At 46.6% G+C, this 10,279-nt stretch overlaps 1 pseudogene; it reads left to right on the top strand.

The window, feature by feature from the left end:
- The window catches only part of LOC112070741 (FYVE, RhoGEF and PH domain-containing protein 1-like), a 122,686-nt pseudogene that overhangs the window by 82,460 nt on the left and 29,947 nt on the right, over window positions 1–10,279 (top strand).

The raw sequence follows: 10,279 nt of genomic DNA, 5'->3' as shown, positions 1-10,279 counted from the left end.
AAGCCGTATTAGGGAACTAACTGTAAGCTATAGGACTAACTGTTAAGCTATAGGACTAACTGTAAGCTATAGGACTAACTGTAAACTATAGGCCTAACTGTAAGCTATAGGACTAACTGTAAACTATAGGCCTAACTGTAAGCTATAGGACTAACTGTAGCTATAGGACTAACGTGTAAGCTATAGGCCTAACTGTAAGCTATAGGACTAACTGTAAGCTATAGGACTAACTGTAAGCTATAGGCCTAACTGTAAGCTATAGGACTAACTGTTAGCTATAGGACTAACTGTTAGCTATAGGACTAACTGTAAGCTATAGGACTAACTGTAAGCTATAGGACTAACTGTAAGCTATAGGACTAACTGTAAGCTATAGGACTAACTGTAGCTATAGGACTAACGTTAGCTATAGGACTAACTGTAAGCTATAGGACTAACTAAGCTATAGACTAACTGTAAGCTATAGGACTAACTGTAAGCTATAGGACTAACTGTAAGCTATATGCTTAACTGTTAGCTATATGACTAACTGTAAGCTATAGGACAACTGTTAGCTATAGACTAACTGTAAACTATAGGACTAACTGTTAGCTATAGGACTAACTGTAAACTATAGGCCTAACTGTAAGCTATAGACTAACTGTAAGCTATAGGACTAACTGTAAGCTATAGGCCTAACTGTAAGCTATAGGACTAACTGTAAGCTATAGGACTAACTGTAAGCTATAGGCCAACTGTGTAATACACTTTATACTATGGTTATACCGTTTTTATAAACAAATGAATGAGGTAACATAAATGCTATATACAGACACCGGTTAGTCGGACTAATTGAGGTAGTATGTACATGTAGGTATGGTTAAAGTGACTATGCATACAGTATAGATGAACAGAGAGTAGCAGTAGCGTAAAAAGATGGGTTGGCAGGTGGTGGGACACAATGCAGATAGCCCGCGTAGCCAATGTGACTAGATGTGTCCAAACTTTTGACTGGTACATTCCCAATGCTTTGGAACAAACCACAGATGCAGTTCGAGTTGGAGAGGCTCGTCTCTTCATCACAGCTCTCATCGTGTAGTGGTCAGTTAGGGCTTCTTAGCAGACAAGCTAATGATTAAGGGAGAAGAGCAGAAACACACACACACACACACACACACACACACACACACACACAACACACACACACACACACACACACACCACACACACACACCACACACTCATGTTAGAAGACAATCTTGTCATGATGAGGATATAAATAGCTGGACAACAGAAATAAACCAGAACAGAACAGAACAGCATCGACAGCTTGAAGTCTTTGTGTTTTCTAATAAATAAATCATACTGCGTACCAAATGGAACCCTATTCCCTACACACTCACACCTACACACTAGACATACTGCGCACCAAATGGAACCTGATTGAACAGATACTGACTGAGGTTCTGATTGAACAGATACTGACTGAGGTTCTGATTGAACCGATACTGACTGAGGTTCTGATTGAACCGATAGTGACTGAGGTTCTGATTGAACCGATATTGACTGAGATTCTGATTGAACCGATACTGACTGAGGTTCTGATTGAACAGATACTGACTGAGGTTCTGATTGAACCGATACTGACTGAGGTTCTGATTGAACAGATACTGACTGAGGTTCTGATTGAACCGATAGTGACTGAGGTCTGATTGAACCGATATTGACTGAAGTTCTGATTGAACCGATACTGACTGAGGTTCTGATTGAACCGATACTGACTGAGGTCTGATTGAACCGATATGGACTGAGGTTCTGATTGAACAGATACTGACTGAGTTCTGATTGAACAGATACTGACTGAGGTTCTGATTGAACAGATACTGACTGAGGTTTCTGATTTAACCGATAGTGACTGAGGTTCTGATTGAACCGATACTGACTGAGGTTCTGATTGAACCGATAGTGACTGATGTTCTGATTGAACCGATAGTGACTGAGGTTCTGATTGAACCGATACTGACTGAGGTTCGATTGAACCGATACTGATTGAGGTTCTGATTGAACCGATCTAGATCTATAGAGGAGTAGATCTTCAGTGTTATTATGTAACATTTTCATTCGGCAGGTATTTTGTGCAGCGGATGTAAGAATGCATCTGTATGTGGGGGAGCCATAAGGCCCTCCAGAATCTAACTCTGATTACAACCAATCAGATGAGAAACACAATGAGACCGTTGATAAACAACAACAACAACGAGGACAACTAGGAGAAAAGAAGAGAGCTGTCCTGTATCATCCTCTCTCTCTCTCTCTCTCTCTCCCTTTCTCTCTTCCTTCTCCCCCCTCTCTCATTCTCTCCACCCTCCTTTCTCTCTCTCCTCCTTTCCCCCCCCTCTCTCATTCTTCTCACCCTCCTTTCTCTCTATCTCTCCTTTCCCCCCTCTCTCATTCTCTCCACCCTCCTTCTCTCTCTCTCTGACATGTATTTAGTGGTCATGTGGAAGTCATTAGCCCCCAGCCAGCCTCCGACTTCAAAAGGATCTCTAAGGTCAGGCCGTGACAATAATTCACTGTATCACAATTCCAGTGGGTCAGAAGTTTACATACACTAAGTTGACTGTGCCTTTAAACAGCTGGAAAATTCCAGAAAATTATGTCATGGCTTTAGAAGTGTCCGATAGGCTAATTGACATCATTTGAGTCAATTGGAGGTGTAATAACTCTACCTACATGTATATATTACCTCAATTACCTCGACTAACCGGTGCCCTCACACATTGGCTCTGTACCGGTACCCCCTGTATATAGCCTCCACATTGACTCTGTACCGTAACACCCTGTATATAGCCTCCACATTGACTCTGTACCGTAACACCCTGTATATAGCCTCCACATTGACTCTGTACCGTAACACCCTGTATATAGCCTTTACTGCTGCTGTTTAATTATTTGTTACATTTTATGTTTTATTTTTTGTCTGTATTTTTCTTAAAACTGCATTGTTGGTTAAGGGCTTGTAAGTAAGCATTTCACTGTAAGGTCTACACTTGTTGTATTCGGTGCATGTGACAAATAACATTTGATTTGATTTGAGTAATGAGAGGGAAAGGGACCAAATTATTATGGTGAGGCACATGGGCTACTAACAGCTTACTACACAACACACACTTAGTATTACTTTCTTAGCTACAGTATACATATCTCCCTGGCATATTACATAATTTATGCAGCAACATACCCCAAAAAATTGGACTCACCTTGTTGTGCTGTGCTCACTTGAACAGGAAGGTGGTGCGACAGTCCTTTGTGGGCAAAGTACCCCGTTTTCTGGAACTCACTGAAGCCTGAGATTTCCCAGTTCCGAGATTCCAGTTGTTTTGAAAGCGGCAGAAGTCATGCTGGATTGACAGCACGGCCAATGTTGCCTGTTTATCCTTTTAAGCTTGGAAAAAGAGACCCTTAAACCCAGGCTTGGACCACACACCCACTCCACTGAATAGCAGGCTAGTGATGCTTTGCAACACTTGCAGTTTGCCACTGATTCCATCCAAACCACTCATTGTTGAATTTGTGATTTCCAACTTGTTGTGTAATGTTTATGTCCAATGGTCCATGAGCACCGATACGTTTTATCTATAATTTCCCTTCATTATTTCTCTTCATATGACAAGGATTAAAAAGGATTTGCTAGTAGATTGTCGACTTGATTCATGATGATGACTGCCAGCTAAGATTGTGAAAATATGATGTTGACATAATCAGTCCAATCAAAGCTGCTGTAGATATAACGTGATTTGACTTCATTTTATCTGTGGCCAATGACCTTGAGCCTTCTTGGATGGGCACTTCTAATGTAACTCTATGGCAGCACCCAAGGGGCTTGAATTTCTCTAGCTCTACCCTTAGACTTGGCGGTGACGTAGTGTCTCCATGAGTGACAGAACACTGAGCCAATCACGGCGCAACTGGAGAACATTACCAACCCCTCACTCCGTATTTCCGCTGGAAAGCACCGAGCTAGGCTGAAACAATTACATTTTGGAGCCGCCTTACTAACCAAAGCAAAAAAAGAGGCCATGTTTTACATTATTTTGCAAACTGATATGTGACACGTATTAATTCCAAAATAACATGCAAAACAAGCAACAATAACAAAATGCTTTTTTTTTGTTGCTCTGCCCCACCTGCCTGAACGATGGTTCACTACTGGTCTTGCAATTGAAAGCAAATCTTCTCTACACACACACAAGGCCTATAGGAAAAGGGGAGATACCTAGTCAGTTCTACAACTGAATGCATTCAACTGAAATGTGTCTTCCGAATTTACCCAAACCCTCTGAATCGGGGGGCTACCTTTATCGACATCAGCGTCGCCCGGGAAACGGTGATATTTCAATCCAGCAACCTTTTGGTTACTGGCACCAAGCTCCTTCCCGCCAGGCTACCCCCGCCGATGAGCGTCCCTGATGTTTCCTGAGCTTTCCAATACTGGGCAGACCAAAACTTGGACAGCCAACTGGGCAGCTAACTGAACAGCCAACTGAGGCAGCGAACTGAACAGCCAACCGGAGCAGCAAACGGGCAGCCAACTGGACAGCCAACCGGGCAGCTAACTGAACAGCCAACCGGACAGCCAACGCGGCAAGCTAACTGGACAAGCCAAACCGGGCAGCTAACTGAACAGCTAACTCGGCAGCCAACTGGGCAGCCAACTGGGCAGCCAACTGGACACCAACCGGGCAGCTAACTGAACAGCTAACTCGACAGCCAACTGGACAGCCAACTGGACAGCCAACTGGACAGCCAACTGAACATCCAACTGGACATCCAACTGACAGCCAACCGGACAGCAACCGGGCAGCAACTGAACAGCCAACTGGGCAGCTAACTAGACAGCCAACTGGACAGCTAACCAGCCAACGGGCAGCCAACTGAACAGCCAACTGGACAGCCAACCGGGCAGCCAACTGAACAGCCAACTGGACAGCCAACTGGACAGCTAACTGAACAGCCAACTGAACAGCCAACTGGGCAGCTAACTAGACAGCCAACTGGACAGCCAACTGGACAGCCAACTGGACAGCCAACCGGACAGCCAACCGGGCAGCCAACTGAACAGCCAAACTGGGCAGCTAACTAGACAGCCAACTGGACAGCCAAACTGGACAGCCAACTGAACAGCCAACTGGACAGCTAACTAGACAGCCAACTGGACAGCCAACTGGGCAGCTAACTGGACAGCCAACTGGACAGCCAACTAGGACAGCCAACTGGACAGCCAACTGGGCAGCCAACTGGACAGCCAACCGGGCAGCCAACTGGACAGCCAACTGGACAGCCAACTGAACACCAACTGGACAGCTAACTGGACAGCCAACTAGACAGCCAACTAGACAGCCAACTGGACAGCTAACGGACAGCCATCTGGACAGCTAACTGGACAGCTAACTAGACAGCAACGGACAGCTAACTAGACAGCCAACTGGGCAGCCAACTGGACAGCTAACTGGGCAGCTAACTGGGCAGCCAACTGGGCAGCCAAACGACAGCCTAACTGGGCAGCTAACTGGACAGCTAACTGGACAGCTAACTGGACAGCCAACTAGACAGCCAACTAGACAGCCAACTGGACAGCTAACTGGACAGCCATCTGGACAGCTAACTGGACAGCTAACTAGACAGCCAACTAGACAGCCAACTGGACAGCCAACTGGGCAGCCAACTGGACAGCCAACTGGACAGCAACTGGCACGCTAACTGGACAGCTAACTGGCGCAGGCAACTGACAGCTAACTGGGCAGCCAACTGGACAGCAACTGGGCAGCTAACTGGACAGCTAACTGGACAGCTAACTTGACAGCCAACTAGACAGCCAACTGAGACAGCCAACTGGACAGCTAACTGGACAGCCATCTGGACAGCTAACTGGGACAGCTAACTAGACAGCCAACTAGACAGCCAACTGGACAGCCAACTGGCAGCCAACTGGACAGCCAAACTGGACAGCTAACTGGGACAGCATACTGGACAGCCCAACTGGCAGCTAACTGGACAGCTAACTGGGCAGCCAACTGGACAGCCAACTGGACAGACCAAACTGATAGGCAGCCTAACTGGACAGCTCCAACTGGGCAGCCAACTGACAGCCAACTGCAGCCAACTGGGACAGCCAACTGGACAGCCAACTGGGCAGCTAACTGGACAGCAACTGGCAGCCACTGGGCAGCCAACTGGCAGCTAACTGACAGCCAACTGGCAGCCAACTGGACAGCCAAAACTGCGGCAGTGGCAGCAACCTGGACAGCCAACTGGACAGCCAACTGGGCAGCCAACTGGACAGACTAACTGGACAGCTAACTGGAGCAGCCAACTGGGCAGCTAAACTGGGCAGCTAACTGGACAGCTAACTGGGCAGCCAACTGGACAGGCCAAATGCTGGACAGCCAACTGGGCAGCTAACTGGACAGCCAACTGGGCAGCTAACTAGACAGCCAACTGGGCAGCTAACTGGCAGCTCAACTGGCGCACTAAGCTGGGGCAGCTAACTGGACAGCTAACTGGGCAGCCAACTGGACAGCCAACTGACAGCCAACTGGGCAGCTAACTGGACAGCCAACTGGGCAGCCAACTGGCAGCTAACAGACAGCTAACTGCGACGACCAACTGGACAGCTAACTGGACAGCTAACTGACAGCCAACTGGGCAGCTAACTGGACAGCTAACTGGGCAGCCAACTGGGCAGCCAACTGGACAGCCAACTGCGGCAGCTAACTGGACAGCTAACTGGGCAGCCAACTGGGCAGCCAACTGGACAAGCCAAACTGGGCAGCAACTGAGACAGCCAACTGGGCAGCCAACTGAGACAGCCAACTGGACAGCCAACTGGGCAGCCAACTGGACAGCCAACTGGACAGCCAACTGGGCAGCTAACTGGACAGCTAACTGCGACAGGCTAACTGGAGCAGCCAACTGGGCAGCCAACTGGACAGCCAACTCGGCAGCCAACTGAACAGCCAACTGGGCAGCCAACTGAACAGCCAACTGGGCAGCCAACTGGGCAGCCAACTGGGCAGCTAACTAAATGTTATGAAACTCTGATGACGGCCCTGGTCCCTACTTGTCTCCTCCTCTCCCTCATCCAATCCAGTCCAGTATTAAATACTCTATAATGTATATGTATGCGTTTATGAAACCGATGTCCTGGTTCCTCTGACCCTGGTTCCTCTCTAGGTTTCTTCCTAGGTTCCTGCCTTTCCAGGGAGTTTTTCATAGACACCGTGCTTCTACATCTTCATTGCTTGCTCTTTGGGGTTTTAGGCTGGGTTTCTGTTTAAGCACTGCTCATGTAAAAAGTGGTTTATAAATACATTTGATTGATTGTCTTGACTATGTTTCTCTCTCTCAGTGACCCACTCAGCGACCTCCAGTACGAGGTATACTCTATAACTTGTCTTTCTGTTCTCTCCCCAGGCCCGTCCTCCTCCAGTCCTCGGCTGATGACTAAGAGCCTATCCCTGGAGCCTGGTGCTCACGGTGCTTGCCTCGGGGCCCACGACGACGACTCAGACACCCAGACAGAGACCCCTCGCCTAAGCTCAGACCCCGGCCCTCAAACCTCCGGGCCACTGGGTCTGCAACCCCCCGAGACCCTGCTGCACCCCGCTGGACACGGCTGTAACAGAGGAGACAATGAGAATGGAACTCCTCAAGAAGTGCCCTCCGCCGCCCTCAAGACACGCCCTCCCTTACCTGGGCCTAAACCACAAGGTAAATCAAAATCAATTCAAATGTTAGTTGTCACATGCTTGGTAAACAACAGGTGTAGACTAACAGTGAAATGATTAGTTACAGGTCGTTCCCAACAATACAGAGAGAAAGAAAATAGAGAAATAATAGAAAAGTAAAACACATAATAATAAAAGTAATAATTATTACACAATGAGTAACGATAAGTTGGCTATATACACAGGGTACCAGTACTGAGTCAATGTACAGGGGTACGAGGTAATAACATGGCTACATACACAGGGTACCAGTACCGAGTTAAGAGTGTGCAAAGCTGTCATCAAGGCAAAGGGTGGCTACTTTGAAGAATCCTAAATCTCAAATATATATTTTGATATGTTTAAAACAATGATTCCATATGTGTTATTTCATAGTTTTGATGTCTTCGCTATTATTCTGCAATGTAGAAAATTGCAGAGTCGGGTAGCTATTTGGTTAACTATTTAACCATCTATTTTATATCTTATGGCTTGGGGGCAGATGCTGTTCAGGAGCCTTTTGGTCCCAGACTTGGCGCTTTAGTACTGCTTGCTGTAAAGTAGCAGAGAGAACAGTCTATGACTTGGGTGGCTGGATTCTTTGAAAATGCTTAGGGACTTCCTCTGACACCGCCTGGTATAGAGATCTTGGATGACAAGGCGCTTGGCCCCAGTGATGTACTGGGCCACATGCACTACCTTCTGTAGCCTTGTCAGGTGCCGAGTAGTTGCCATACCAGGCGGTGATGCAGCCAGTCAAGATGCTCTCAATGGTGCAGCTGTAGAACTTCTTGAGGATCTGAGGCCCCATGCAAAATATTTTCAGCCTCCTGAACGACTGTGTTGGTGTGTTTGGACCATGATAGGTCCTTAGTGATGTGGACACAGAGGAACTTGAAGCTCTCAACCTGATCCACTACAGATGTGGATGGGGGCGTGCTCGGCACTCTGTTTCCTGTAGTCCACGATTAGCTCCTTTGTCTTGCTGAGGGAGAGGTTGTTGTCCTGGCACCACACTGCCAGGTTTCTGACCTCTCTATAGGCTGTTTCATCATCGTTGATGATCAGGCCAACCACCGTCGTGTCGTCGGGCAAACTTAATGAGGGTGTTGGAGTTGTGCTCAGCCAAGCACTCGTGGGGGAACTGGTAGTACAGGAAGCGGACTAAGCACACACCCTTGAGGGGCCCCCGTGTTGAGGGCCAGTGTGTCGGATGTGTTGTTGCCTACCCTTACCACCTGGGGACGGCCCGTCAGGAAGTCCAGGATCCAGTTGCAGTGGGAGGTGTTTAGTCCCAGGGTCCTTAGCTTAGTGATGAGCTTGGAGGGAACTCTTGTGTTGAACACTGAGCTGTAGTCAATGAACAGCTTTCTAGCGTAGGTGTTTCTTTTGTCCATGTGGGAAAGGGCAGTGTGGAGTGCAATAGACATTGAGTCATCTGTGGATCTGTTGGGGCGGTATGTGAATTGGAGTGGGTCCAGGGAGTCTGGGATGATGGTGTTGATGAGAGCCAGGACCAGCTTTTCAAACCATTTCATGACAACAGATGTGAGTGCTGCGGGGCGGTAATCATTTAGACAGGTTACCTTAGTGTTCTTGGGCACAGAGACTATGGTGGTCTGTTTGAAACATGTATTACAGACTGGGTCAGGGAGAGGTCAGTGAAGAGGTCAGTGAATACAGAGAGAAAGAAAATAGAGAAATAATAGAAAAGTAAAACACGTAATAATAAAAGTAATAATTATTACACAATGAGTAACGATAAGTTGGCTATATACACAGGGTACCAGTACTGAGTCAATGTGCAGGGGTACGAGGTAATAACATGGCTACATACACAGGGTACCAATACCGAGTTAAGAGTGTGCAAAGCTGTCATCAAGGCAAAGGGTGGTATATTGTAATATTATTGTATGGTGGTATTATACATGTTGTATTGTAGATATGTAGTGCTATAGTAATGTTATATGATGTACTGTTTTATCTTTTGTTTTATATGTAATGTAAGCACCTTAATGTGTTTGGACACCAGGAAGAGCAGTGGGGATCCCTAATAAATACAAATACAAATTTGCTCGTCTGGTAGGCTCACGTCACTGGGCAGCTCGCGGTTGGGTTTACCTTTGTAGTCCGTTATAGTTTGCAAGCCCTGCCACATCCGGCATTGCCGCCTAATGATATCAACTATAAAATCTTGGCTTCACAATGATTATCCGAATTAGGACAATAAATAAGACATGACGTCCCTCTGTATCTGTGCAGTAACACTGTAATTACTGTCGTTTAAATAAATAGACATTAGGTAAAATACGAAGATGACCAACACCTTGTATGTTCTGTTATTTCTCCTCTGTCAGTAACATGTTGTATGTTGTGTTATTTCTCCTCAGTCAGTAACATGTTGTATGTTGTGTTATTTCTCCTCAGTCAGTACATGTTGTGTTATTTCTCCTCAGTCAGTATCAATCAATCAATCAATCAATTTTATTTTATATAGCTTCGTACATCAGCTAATATCTCGAAGTGCTGTAGAG

The sequence above is a fragment of the Salvelinus sp. IW2-2015 genome, unplaced genomic scaffold (genome assembly GCF_002910315.2).
Source record: "Salvelinus sp. IW2-2015 unplaced genomic scaffold, ASM291031v2 Un_scaffold1411, whole genome shotgun sequence".
Classification (NCBI taxonomy): domain Eukaryota; kingdom Metazoa; phylum Chordata; class Actinopteri; order Salmoniformes; family Salmonidae; genus Salvelinus; species Salvelinus sp. IW2-2015.
This window is presented reverse-complemented; position numbering and strand designations above follow the sequence as displayed.